Below are 14,851 nucleotides of genomic sequence, written 5' to 3'. Positions count from 1 at the left end.
TGGGCTACGGGAGTCAAACCCTATCACACACACACACACACACAAAAAAAAAAAAAACTGTTAAATTTAAAAACCTTTTTCTATGATAATTTCATTCCTTGGTTTCATAATATAACTTTACGTTTTCCACTAAGATTTTAATTAAATAACTTTAGTAGTCTGTATCTTCTTTTTATATATAAAATTGAGATTTCCTTTTGGTATCATTAAGTAAATTTTGAACAGTTATTTTAACTAAGAGTTATCAGGTGCTACTGCCTGACTTTTTGACACCATAAAATTTACACTCTTGAGTTTGTTATTTGATATTCTCTCTCATTTAGAAGGCATATACCTTTTAAAATAAAGGTAAAAGATTAATACATTTTCAGAATCAATACAAATCTGGAACTACGTTTATGTTGACTTCCCACTACAAGAACATCTTTCTGAGGTCTGCCTGATGTTTAATTCTTTGCACAAAATCCACTTTTCTACTCATTGGCTTGGGTTTTCTCTTTCACTGGGCCTGTAATCCCGCTACTCAGGAGGCTGAGGCAGGAGAATCCCTTGAAAGTAGGAGGCAGAGGTTGCAGTGAGCTGAGATTCTGCCACTGCACTCCAACCTGGGCAACAGAGTGAGACTCCGTCTCAAAAAAATAAGAAGTCCTGTGGTACCCTAGCCAGTTGGCTAACATTAGCCAGGCTATGAAAACAAGCAGTGATTGGGGTTAGGGAAATAGAAAAGCTGATAACTTGTGGGTGGGACCGCAAACTAGTAGAACTACTTTGAAAAGCAGTAAAGTTGAGAATGATGTTCCCTCTAATCCAAAAGCTTTCTACATTCTATTCTAGAGAAACTTTTAAATAGTCCCACACAAATACATGCATAGTACAGTATTCTTTGTGACACCAAAATTGAGGAAACAACTGATTCTCGATTAAAAAAATGGATAAACCAACTGTGTTTCATTTATGTCATGGGATATCATAAATTCATCTAAAAAATATTACATACATAATTCATCTCAAATATATTACTAAGTGAAAAAATTAAATGTAAAAGTTACCTACAGTAGGATATCAATGCTTTAAATTTTAAAGCATAAAACAATTCTTGATATTATTCATAAACACATGTAGAAAACCTATAAAACATTCATGAGAATGATTTCAGGCTAGTAATTATGTCTGGGGAGAGAGGAATAGAAGGAGAGACAGAAAGAATGATAGGGTAAGGCTTTAGTTATATTTGTAAGTTTTTGTTAAAGGTGATACAAAACAATAGGCAAAATGTTAACATCTATCAGCATCGAGATGGTGGGCTATAAAAGTGTCTGTTCCATCATTTTTCATACTTTTTTGATATATCTGAAATATTATATGATTTATAAGTTTTTAAATTACTACTTAAATGAATTCTGATTTTTAAAAAACAATGTCACTAGCATAAAACTTATCTGTCTGAAATGAAAGTCATGGCTGGATTTCTTACATCTATGCATTACTTTGTAATGAGAGAACAATAAAGATAAGCATACACTTTGAAACAATGTACTGACTATAAATTAGCCTTGCACAGTCTTGCTCTTCCTTTCCCTGCCAACAATTAGATTCTTAAAACAACCAAAATGCAGCCTTTTTAAAAAGTGCCTATTAGTCAAGACAGTGGTTTCCAAATAATGGAACCCTTTTGTTCTAGAAGGAGGAAACAAAAGCTCAGATACCTCAGAGCCCAAATAGACAAAGAGGTATTGTATCAATATTAATATGTTTTATGAGCTTAGGTTTGTCAATGTATATTTTATTAAGGTTAATAGGCAGGAATAATGAGGCTTGTTATTAACATATAAAAACTCAATCTCTGATATTATAGATGATCATTATAATAATAGAGCAAGCTTCCACAGTCAATGTGGTTTTGTGTGTTGTCGTCTTACTTATTGTGGAGGAAATGTGAATACATTCCCATGGGATATTTACCAGTTTTCCATTGCTGTATATTACCATAAACATAGGAGTTTAAAACAGCACAAATATATTTATCTTCACAGTTTCTGTGAATCAGGAGTCTAGCACCTCGTAGCTGGGTTCAGGGTCTCGAGGGCTGAAATCACGGTGTCAGTCAGCTGGGTTTTCATTTGAAATTCAGAGCCCTCCTCTATATTCACTCAGGTTGTGGTAGAATTCATTTCTTGTGATTACACAACTAAGATCACTCTTCCCTCTATTTCCCACTAGCTGTTGGCCAGGGACCACTCAGCTCTGAGAGGTTGATCTAAGGGCCTTTCTCTGTACCTCTCTCCACAACATGGCAATTCAGTATTTCTCAGGGCCAAGAGGAAAACATCTCGTTAGTGCTTCACCTTCTTTTAAAAGCCTATCTGATTAGGTCAGGTCCACCAAGATAATCTCCCTTTTGATTAATCTCAAATCAACTGATTAAAGATTTTAATGACACCCATAAAATTATTTTTTTTTCTATTTACAGTATGCTTAACTGAGTATTTTATTTTTTAATCAATTAATTTTTTTGTTATACTTTAAGTTCTGGGATACATGTGTAGAATATGGAGGTGTGTTACATAGGTATACACATGCCATGGTGGTTTGCTGCATCCGTCACCCCGTCATCTACATTTCTCCTAATGCTATCCTTCCCCTAGACCCCAATCCCCTGCTATCCCTCCCCTAGCCCCCCCACCCCCCACAGGCCCCAGTGTGTGATGTTCCCCTCCTGCGTCTATGTGTTCTCATTGTTCAATACCCACTTGTGAGTGAGAACATGCAGTGTTTGGTTTTCTGTTCTTGTATGATACCTACAAATTCTTTTTGGCATACCACTGTGACACAATCCCACGAGTGATAGCCCCTCTTATTCATAGGCCCAGGTCACATTCAAGAGGCAGGGATTAGATGGGTATATAACACTAGGGGCATGGGAATCTTGGGGCCATCTCAGAATTCTACCTACCATACACAGGGTGTTAGTTATCAACACAGAGCATTAGCTGGAAATTGCTTTTAAGAGCTTACCTTGAAATCTCAAAAATCTTTCCAGATACTTGGACATTTATTTTATCATGCAAATTTGTGTAAATCACATCTAATCTCGACTCTTGTACTCTTGTTTCTTATAATAAATACTGGAAATCAGGGAAAAAAGTACTCAAAACTTACAAAAAAGAGGAAAATTCGGTTTTCATCTTTATTACACACCTGACATGCTCCCAAGCCAATATGCCTGAACTATCCCTGACCTTCCATGGGCCAAGGACACAGGTACAGCAGCAGCAAACTTACTGAGATGATTTTTCTTGAGTTGGTGGATTCATGCCTGATTTAAGATAAAAGCAGTACAATCTTCCCAGTCAATGACACATTTTACAAGAAGTGTAAATGTATGCACAGCGGGAGGAGGAAATGAAATGCTTTATATTGAGGCCCTCTCAAAATCAACTTAGCCTGGCAGCTTAAGCTATAATAATAGTAATGAAGCTTGCCTTCACTGTGCTTCTATCCATTATCAGAATTTATGTTGATTGTTTTATTCATGTTTAAATCATTCAAAACAATATTTTTAAGTTTGTATAAATCAACTCCTTCTGCAATTCCTGAAGTACCTCTGAAAAGTCACTGAAATGGAACTTTCTTCACTATAATAGAAAAGATCTTATTTCAGTTCCAATTCTGGCATTCAGAAGCTATGTAACCTAAAACTCCCAAATGTCTAAGACTACTGTGAATCCTAAAAGCTTAAATGAAATAACCCATGAAAGTGCCTGGCACCTAGGGGGTCCTCCATAAATGATGGTCACATATACCTAGATGACACAATTTCTTTGACTCATCATTCAACTTCTATCAATATTTTATAAGGATATACACATAGACTTATTTTAAAGAATGGACCCTTTAGCACTGTTTAAAAAAAGAGAGACAGGAGAGATCCAAGATGGCCAATTACTAGCAGCTCAGGATTGTAGCTCCCAGTGAAAGCACAGAGAACAAGAGGACACCACACTTTCAGACGAATTTTTGTTGCTCACGGACCAGGAGATTCCCAGCGGAGGAGCGCCAGGGGTCGCCAGTGTGACTCTTGTGGCTGGCGTGGTGGTTCTTGGTGCAGAGTAAACGGGACTGGGTCTCCTTTTGGTCAACGTTTGGAGCTCCGGGAAGGCAGATTCACCTATTCAGCTTATTGAAAAAGGGACTCAAGAAGGAAGCCAGACCAGAGATTCCCAGGCAGAAAACCACCATCAATCTTAACACTGCTGTTTTAGCCGGCGCAGTGGGTTGCTCAGATTCCGGCGCTGGGAATCAACAAGTTGGATGTCCACTCAGAGACCTAATTTGAAAGTCAGTAATTACAAAGACAACAGGTGGATAAATTTACAATGATGGGACGAAACCAGCGTAAAAAGGCTGAGAATACCCAAAATCAGAATGCCTCTCCCTCTACAGGGGATCACAGTTCCTCATCAACAAGGGAACAAGTCCTGATGGAGAACGAGTGTGTTCCATTAACAAAATTAGGCTTCAGAAGGTGGATAATGAGAAACTTCTGTGAGTTAAAAGAACATGTTCTAGCCCAATGTAAGGAAACTAAGAACCTAGAAAAAAGGTTTGACAAAATCCTAACGAGAATAGACAATTTAGAGAGGAATATAAGTGAATTAATGGAACTGAAGAAAACAATACGAGAACTCCGTGAAGTATGCACAGGTTTCAACAGTCGAATTTATCAAGCAGAAGAAAGGATATCAGAGGTCGAAGACCAACTTAATGAAATGAAACGAGAAGACAAGATTAGAGAAGAAAGAGTAAAAAGGAATGAGCAAAGTCTCCAAGAAATATGGGACTATGTGAAAAGACCTAATTTACATTTGATAGGTGTACCTGAATGTCATGAAGAGAATGAATTCAAGCTGGAAAATATTCTTCAGGATAATATTCAGGAAAACTTTCCTAACCTAGTAAGGCAGGACAATAATCAACTCCAGGTAATACAGAGAACACCACGAAGATATTCCTCAAGTAGAGCAACCCCAAGACACATAATCGTTAGATTCACCAGGGTTGAAATAAAGGAGAAAATTCTAAGGGCAGCTAGAGAGAAAGGTCAGGTTACCCATAAAGGGAAGCCTATCAGACACAGCAGATCTCTCAGCAGAAACCCTACAAACTAGAAGAGAGTGGGGGTCAATATTCAATATCCTCAAAGAAAAGAATTTTCAACCCAGAATCTCATATCCAGCCAAACTAAGCTTCATAAATGAAGGAAAAATAAAATTTTTTGCAAACAAGCAAGCACTCAGAGATTTCATCACCACTAGGCCTGCTTTACAAGAGCTTCTGAAAGAAGCACTATACACAAAAAGGAACAACCAGTATCAGTCATCCCAAAAACTTAGCAAAAGGTAAAGAGTATCTCCATAACGAAGAATCTATATCAACTAATGGGCAAAATAGCAAGCTAGCATTAAACAACAATATTAAACTCACAAATATCAATATTAATCCTAAATTTAAATGGATTAAATGCCCCAATCAAAGACACAGACAGGCAAATTGAATAAAAAGTCAAAGCCCATCGGTACGCTATATCCAGATTCATCTCATAAGCAAGGATACACAAAGACTCAAAACAAAAGGTTGGTGGAAGACTTACCAATCAAATGGAGAAAAAAAAACCAACAAAAAAAACAGGAGTTGTAACTTTCGTCTCTGACAAAATAGACTTTAATAGTAACAAAGACTAAAAGAAACAGAAGGACATTACATAATGGTAAAAGGATCAATGCAACAACAAGAGTCAATGATCATAAATATATATGCACCCAATATAGGAACACCCAGATACATAAGACAAGTTATTAATGACTTATAAAGAGACTTGGACTACCACACAATAATAGCAGGAGACTCTGACACCATATTGTTAATATTCGACAGATCAACGAGATAGAAAATTAACAGGGACATCTATGATTTGAACTCAGACCTGGAACAAGTAAACTCAGTGAATACTTACAGAATTCTTCACCCCAGGTCCACAGAACATACATTTTTCTCAGTATCACATTACACCTATTTTGAAAGTGACCACATAATTGGAAGTAAATCACTCTTCAGCATTTGCATAGCATTTTACAGACTTAAATGAAATATTGGTTGGCTGTTTGTTATTTTCTTCCCTAATTCCTTCCTGTCTCCGCTGTTAAGCACAATTATCGGCATAAAAGAAGTTTTTAATACCTATTTTTAGATTGCATTCCAGCCTGGGCAATAGAGCAAGACTCCTGTTCTCTCTCCCCCTTTCTCTTTCTTTCCTTCTAAAAAATAAAAATAAAAAATAAAATAAAAAAAGAGAGACAGCCAGAGGAAGATAAACAATTTGAAAGTCTGAATACAAAGAATACACAATTTAAGACTTCAAGAATTGAGTTGAATTCTTTTCGGTCATTAAGAAAGTTTGACAAATAGGAAGTATGACTCACTGAGGAATGACTATGGGCTAAGTGCCTTGCAAACTGTGTTGCTGGCATTACCTTGTTTAATCCTCATTATATAATGAAGTAGGCTGAGTATATTAACTAATATACTGTTATGATATTATATAGTGTTATGATGGCTGCTATATATTAAGTTAAAGTCTAGAGCTGTAAAACAATGTGTATAATATTTTACACATTTGTAAAATACAAATATACTTCTAGACTTAAGTATGTTTGAAGTAGAAAGAGTAGAATGTCATTGGTTTTTTCTAAGTAATAGGATTCTGATAACTTTTTTAATTTATCTTTTTTCTTCTAATATGTCTCAATATGCCTAATCTGTGTAAATATTTTTTAAAGATACTTGAGATTTTGTACCTGTTTGCTTCAGAGCAACAGACACTGAAAAAAGAATGCTTTATACTAATTGCATTAAATCACTAACGGGGCACCTCATTTTTTAATATCTAAAAATCTAAACCTAACTACAATGCTGACACGTCTAAAGTTGCAAGAGAGGGGACATTTGAACATCAAAAAGGTGGAATAAAAGTAGGTGGACAGAGACTAGGAAGTTTTTTAAAAGATGGCTGATAACCCAATAAAGGAGATGCTAGTGAGAAAGAGATGGAGCAAAATAAGAATGAAGTCACAGAGAGAAGGAAAGGAAGGAAAAATAATCAGAAGGAAAAGGGCCAGGAGAGAGAGAAAAATAAGCATTAGGGAGCAGAGAAAGAATGAGAAACAAGAACAAATGTATCAGAAAAAACTACTGGAAGAGGAAGTTATCCTCTCCTACTTATCTCTTAATGAAATAAAAAATCTCAAATAAGATTACAATGAGTCACTTTTAAAGTTCGTGTTTGTAGTATTTCTCCCCTATAGGAGTTCAAAGCAAAAGAAGATTGTGCTTGATGACCGAGGTTGCCTTGACTTACACCATTCCCAGAGACAAGAAAGGGCTACAATGCACCCACCCACCCCTCTACAGCCCTTTCGTTCAGTCAGAGCACCAAGTACAGGGCTGCCTTGGAAAAATAAAGAATAGTTGCTGCTTTACAAGTGCAGTTGATGGCAACAAAGCAGACACTTTTATTTTTTGACTTTAATCTTCAGACATGGTAAAGGTGGTGAATCCCAATTTCTCCCAAAAGAAGAATATGTAAATATCAAAGTGCCAAGTAAATTCCCTCTAAATTTCTTGGTTTATACAATTATTGCTCCCCCTCCCGATGCTTAAAAGAAACAATAGATCTGTATCTTTTATGAATGAAGAAAATTGCCTCAGTGTTACTACTCTGTGTTTGTATAATGCACACTTTCTTCTATTTTCATTACTTTATCTTTTTGTTCTTCCTCTTAGTTTAAAAAGTTGAATAATTACAAAAGCAAAAGACACAGTTTAATCTTTGGATAACTTCTGGAAAATAGTATATCTATCTGACAACTTTTTTCTGAAAGAGAAATGTAAAGAAACGATGGATGGTTTTATTAAAAAGCCTCCAGATTCTTTGCCACTCCTTCCATGGAAAGGAGGGGTCTATGTCCCACTTCCACTCCCCCTTTTTTTTTTAAGAGGAGTATATTTTGCTATATTGCCCAGGCTGTAAGTGCAGTGGCTATTCACAAGTACAATTATAGTTCACCACAGCCTCCAGACACCTCAGTCCCCATAGCTAGGACAACAGGCACACACCACTGCACCAAGCTATGTCTCATCCCCTCTAATCAGGGCAGGCTTGTGACTACTTGGAATGACAGAGTACAGCAGAAGCAATCCTGTAAAATCTCTAAGGCTAGGTCATAATGAGCCATGAAGCTTCTGTTTGATTCTCTTCAAACACTTACTCTCTGGAAGTGCCCTCTTGTTGGAACTCCTTCTCACAACATTGCCACCATGCTGTAGGGAAGCCCAAGTCACATGGAAAGAACACATGTAGGGTATTCCAGTTCACCATCCCAACCGAGCCCAGTCTTTGAGGCACCCAAGCCCAGAAGCCAGACATGCATGAAGAAGAGGCTTCCAAGTGATTCTAGCCTCCAGCTATTCATGTCTTCCCAGCTGTGACTCCAGACATCAAGAAGAGACAAGCCATTATAGGGATGGAAGATTTCATGTCCAAATCCTGGCCTGGAGAATCAGTGAGTGTAACTAATCATCTCTACTAAGAATGAATTTTTGCTTTGTGTTACTAAATTTGGGGTGTTTTTTAATGCACCAATAGATAATCAGAACGATGTGGATCAGAAAGAAACAATCAGACAATAAATTATTGTTAACTTGATTCGAATCACAGTGGAAAGAATGGGAACCTTGGGCCCTAATGTCACTGAGGGTCACCTACAGGAAAGAGTTGCAGGCACACTACCTTTCCTGGGTGGAAATAAGTTCACCTGTCTCTTCTCTCTCCCCACTCTCCCCAGACTTTCTGCCCAACCTTCTATCTTTCTTCTATTTCTCCTTTTTTTTTTTTTTTTTTTGGTCTTTATCATGGCTGTCCCCTATTCCTGCCCTCAGGTCACCAGTTTATTTTCATAGTAGATGTTCATCATTCCACTAAACAAATATTTATAGAGCACTGTGCTAGACACTGGGATAATCAAAGTGAGGAAATCTAGCTTTGTTTCTGACCTTGTAGAGCAAAGTATATAATGCAGTGTTTTTCCAACTGTGGAACACAACCATCAGTGGTCATAAAATCATCCTGATGGGTTCTAGAAAATACTTTAAAAATAGGAAACAGACTAAAAACAACAACAAAAAGGTATTACAAGTAGTGAAGTCACTATTTTTTCGTGGATATTTTATTTACCCTTGACACACAAACACAAAACAATATACACGATGTATATTTCAAAACTTTGAGAAACATAATCTGATTGCCATTCAAAAATAAATCTCATTTTAGAAGTATAAAAAACATGAGTAGGAGTGTGCCTAGAAGATCCGCGATTAAGTTTCTGGCCTTGAAACAAATTATAAGAATCACAGAGCCATTCTTGGAACTAATCTTCTCTACTAATAATGGTTTTTGCTTTTCACCATAGTTTTGTTTGGAAAAAGTGCTCTGGTGTTTTTAGAGTCATTTTTGGAGGAAACACATGTGTCACTCATTCTGCATCTGAGCATTACACAGTTAAATGTTTCAGTACTTGAGTCAATCTATTCATTAGTTTAATAGCTGAGCTGGAGAACATGGAATTATCATGACCTCTGGCATTTGTCTTTGCCTGCAATTCTAGAAGCAGTCACATTTACCAAGCATAAGCTAGGGAGCCTAAGCTACAAAGTTAGCTGCCTGTGTAATCATCTTGTTATAGCCTCTATCCAACAGTCAGTGGTAAACATTAAATAACATGTCATAAAACCCATCAACATCTGAGTAATGCTGGTGGCAGTCACTACTCTGCTCTTCCGAGCTCCCTCTCATTTAGGTGACTCAACCTAGGCTGTTTTTTTTTCTTAATCCTGAAATAAGTATATATGATTCCAAGTCCTCTCTAGAGGAAACATACCAAATTATTTAAAATGATAGCTACCATCCAGTTCCCAAACTCTAATTAGAAAAGTCTAAAACTACCCAAAAATCTTTTTAGAGACAACTTCAGAAAGTCTACTGCCAATTTAGTTTGAGTCACTATAAGCAAAGACACCAGGGCAGAAGAGGGGTGACGTTGATGGAAAAAGAAGAATGGCTGGGTGAAGCCCAATGCCAGGGCTGGATAGCTCCTAGGGGAAGTCAGGACAATCAGAAGGGTGTGTGTGTGTGTGTGTGCGCGCGCGCGCACGCGCGCATGCATTTCACTGTTCACAAGTTGTGCTTGATGGATTGAGGAAGGGCAGAAGGAGGCTGGGAGTGGTGGCTCATGCCTGTAATCCCAGCACTTTGGGAGTCTGAGGGGGGCGGATCACTAGAGGTCAGGAGTTCAAGACCATCCTGGCCGATATGGCGAAACCCTGTCTCTACTAAATATATATAAATTAGCCAAGCGTGGTACTGCATGCCTGTAATCCCAGCTACTTGGGAGGCTGAGGCAGACAATCTCTTGAACCCAGGAGGTGGAGGTTGCAGTGAGCCAAGATCATACAACTGCACTCCAGCCTTGGCAACAGACAGACACTCCATCTCAAAAAAAAAAAAATGGGGCAAAGGCAGTCTAAGAGTAGTACATACCATTCCCTCCCTCTCCTAATCAATATCCCAGAAATCAAATACCCAGACATGTCCCATGGCCATCACCCTGTCCTTGGCTCAACCTTACTGTATCTACTGAATTGGAAAATATCTAATTTGTTCTTAAAGTAAGTGTTAATACTATTAATAATCCTTTGGCCTCCTGACTTGGAAAAACCTAAAATGTCGTGGGGTGGGGACAGGGAGAAAGTAAAATGCTCTTGGTTCACAGTTTCCATGTTGCAAGCAAACTAGAAAATGGCATATTTCAGTTTTTTTCCTGTTTGCCAAAATTGTTGCTCCAACTTTTGTTTTAAGCGGCTTGTTTTCGCCATATGTACACAGAATTCTGACTGCAAACAGTTGCATTCAATTGTTCCTTGGTTATTGGAAAATGTGTCACCACAGTAGAGTGTGACTGTGCAAAGCGTTTCCTTCATTTAATGAAAAAGTGTGTCGGGGGTGGGGGAGAGAATATCAGCAAGGTTTCTAAGTCAGTGCCCATGTTTTCCTTCACGGAAACTCTAAAGTTTTGTGTGTATGTAAGCTAACAATTCTCTCTACTCTTCTGTGACGCTGCTCCCACAGAGCTGACCGCCTGAGATAAAGAACTGAAGATGGGTGAGCCTCGTGAATATTAATGGATCCTAGCCTGGGGTGAAATAAAGTAAAACTCACTTTCTCAAAATTGAACAATAACATAATTTTGAGTAGATTATCTCACAAACACCATTTGGTTCTTAGAGGATGTTATTTGCTATAATGAGAACAAAAGTGATAATACTTTGAAATTGTATTACTGCTTGATCATCTGCATAGTAATGGTTTATTTGTATATTATAAGGGACCAGAGGGTCTCTGTTACTTATTTTCCTCCCTGTCACTATTGCTGTAAACTGGAGATAAATTCCTACAGCTGACCAAGTTCTCTGAAATAGATCATTCATTCTAAATAGGGGATTCTAAATAAATAGCTCATTTATTCTAAATCATGGGTTTTTAAATTTTTTTTGGGGGGGGAGGAGATACAAGTAAATCTATGGGCTCTCCACCATTTGTTATTCGTGATAGACAAAAAACAAGAGATTTTTGTAAATTTATGTCCTGCTGAGTATCATTTTGTGAAATCTCATGAATCTTTTAAGAATTCTGGTCAATATCCAGCACAGTACAGATATTATATGTGTATGTGTGTGTGTGTATGCGTGTGTGAATGTACATATTTCTTTGAAAAAGGTAATTAATCAGTTGTTGTGGACTGAAAGCCAAACTAAAGTTTTTAACACCATTTTAAGACTCTAAGAGGAACATTAAGATTCATTTATTCTCTCTACAATTTCTCCACTGGGAATAATCTGAACATGTATGTGTATCTTCTGGTAATTGAATTAACCAACATCATACATAATTTATTAAGCAACTAAGTGTACTATTATCTTACAAAGAAAACTATGTAACCCAAAACCCATGATCTTCTAACACCTACATATTATATTCACAGAACCATGTGAAACACAGAGCTGGAACTTATAGTGTTTAATTATAAAGTACTTGGAATCTTGCTGAAAGTAAAACATAAATCAGCACAGAAATAGTTAAACAACAGTTCAAGGCAACAATAAAGAAATGTAGGCCCTGATCAGTGAACCCTGAGAGAGACTGAACTAGAAAGACAATAATACCTTTAGCAGCAGAGAGGAGGGGTAGAGATTTATAAGAGGACTGAATTAAGAAATGAATCTCCAAAACTGGGGCTACAGTTATGTTAGGCAAGAAGCAAGGGTTTCTTCCAGCTCAAGCAATTTAGGATTGGTAGGAAAAGAATGAACTGTTGTCCTGAAATGGCAATTATTTAAATGGCATTGCTTCTAGGTATATGTTTGCTTCTAAGATTCAGCTCTCGAAGCAAGGAGTATGTCATTTCATCTCTTTATCCTCAGCACCTAGTCTAGTACCTGAAATATAATAGGAGGGAGATAAAGACAACTGAATTCCAGGTTAGTAAAGCTACACAAAGGAGACACATCAAGGTATATATAGAGAACACTATAGCAGTTTGGCTAAAATTGAAGGAACAAGAGAAAGAATAAAATTGAAAATGCTGACTCGTGACACACCTTGACCTCTGGCTTAAGAAAGGAGGCTGGTCTCATTCTCTATTGGCAACAGTGGAAACGAATCAGAATGACACCCTCAGCGCAGGGAGTGCATGGGGAGCCTGTGCCTACAAGCCAATATGAATTCAAAACATGGTTTTTCATCTCATGCAGGAATAGAGGAAGATCCCGAGGCTGCTCACACTTCCAATGGAAAGTGTTTGAGCTTGGTACAAGGACCAGCTGTACTTGTTAAAGATCCCTGAACCTCAGCCTCAGGCTATTGAATCCGAATCTCTAAATTTGGAGCCAAAATCTACATTTAAGCCTGAGAGCTACTGCTTTGGAAGATGAAAATACTGTAGGTGGAAATACCACAGCTTTGATATCGAAAAAATAAAGCACTACAGAACTCTATGAATATACTAAAAACCATTGTACTGTACACTTTACACGGGTAAATTCTAGGGTGTATAAATCTTACCTCAATTATAATGTAAAAAAAAAAGTAGAAGAGTTCATATCCTAGTCAAAATATTTTTTTTTTTGAGACGGAGTCTTGCTCTGTCACCCAAGTGCTGTGCAGTGGCGAGATCTCGGCTCACTGCAACCTCCCTGTCCCAGTTCAATTGATTCTCCTGCCTCAGCCTCCCAAGTAGCTGGGACTACAAGTGCATGCTGCCATGTCCAGCTAATTTTTTGTACTTTTAATAGAGGCAGGGTTTCACCCTGTTGCCCAGGCTGGTCTCGAACTCCAGAGCTCAGGCAATACGCCCGCCTCAGCCTCCCAAAGTGCTAAGATTATAGGTGTGAACCACCGTACCTGGCCCCTAGTCAAAAGATTTTTTAAGGTGCACAGAATCATATGGTCAAATTATAAACCACGAGAACAGTATGGGGAAACCACCCCATCATTCAGTTATCTCCCACCAGGTCCCTCCCACAACACATGGGAATTATGAAAGCTACAATTTAAGATGAGATTTGAGTGGGGACACAGCCAAATCATACCAGGTAGGAACATTTTTCTCCACCCATTCTTGCCTATGGACTTGCCCAAGAAGAACTAGCCCAGGGATGCTGGTGCATCTTGCTGTGGCAGCCACAGTGACTCCTGTTGATCAGATCCAAAGTCCTTCACCAAAGGCAGCAGGAAAGGGAATGTTGCACAGGGTATTTGGCTGGTTCAGGAAATTGACAGCTTTCCCGGGCTTGAGTTCACTCAAATTAAAATGCCTGCCCTAGAGAAAGCTCTTTGATTGAGAGTAACAAAGACAAGCATAAAGTGATTTATGCAAAGGGGCAGGGACTGAAAAGCCACAGCAGGTCTCTCACAAAGATGCAAAGCCAGGAAACACAGAAACCAGAGCTGGGAATGAGGACTGAAGGCTTCTCCCTGTCCATCCCTCCCAGGCCTTCATCCCTACTTATATCTAGGTCTCAATCCTTTCTGGAGACTGGGATTACTCTGCTTACTTACAGCTGGATATACCAAAGCATGACAGTTGACCTGAATTCTGCAAAATAGTGGAGTCATCTCCTGATCAGAATGAAATGCACAAGTCCAAGGGAGTGCACAACCCTGGCTTCCAGGGATTCTGGGAGGCTCAGGGGCTGTCTGAAAACCCAGAGCACTTAGGAGGCGGGAAGGACAAAGAAGGGGGTACCCCCAAAACAACCCCACTTCCTTACCAAAAGTTGCTGGGGTCAGCTTTGCAGAGAAGGCCTGGATGAGGCTTAGCTTAGTTCTGTGATTACAAGATAAGGAATTTATCTAAATAAGATATTAGTGATATATTACTATACTTCATACATGCTAGAGTAGGTCTCAGTAGGAAGGGAGTATCATCCTGCAATCAAAATAAAACCTCAATTACCCACAAGCACACAACCAACATTATCATGGCTTTCTCCACCGTGCCCTATGCTTTCTGGAGAAGCACCTCCATGCACGCTTAGGGTTAGGGATGACAAGGCAGTTTTCCTGTTTGCCTAAAAAGAATGGTATTCGTGCAATCACACTGCCCTAGGCAGTTATACAATCCATATCAAAGGCAAATATAAATGCACTTTGTGAAGCCCTAGTGAGTGGAAGGTTACCTGT

General features: G+C 38.4%; 1 protein-coding gene across 4 annotated transcripts in view; it reads right to left on the bottom strand.

Annotated features, from left to right (window-relative positions):
* Positions 1 to 14,851, bottom strand: part of ELMO1 (engulfment and cell motility 1) — a 571,068-nt gene that overhangs the window by 413,575 nt on the left and 142,642 nt on the right. The gene's annotated exons all lie outside the window — the stretch shown is intronic.

Source organism: Aotus nancymaae, unplaced genomic scaffold, assembly GCF_030222135.1.
Source record: "Aotus nancymaae isolate 86718 unplaced genomic scaffold, 86718_ANA_hifiasm-v0.15.2.pri h1tg000025l, whole genome shotgun sequence".
Classification (NCBI taxonomy): domain Eukaryota; kingdom Metazoa; phylum Chordata; class Mammalia; order Primates; family Aotidae; genus Aotus; species Aotus nancymaae.
Note: the sequence above shows the minus strand (reverse complement) of the source record. Positions and strands in the feature narration are given on the sequence as shown.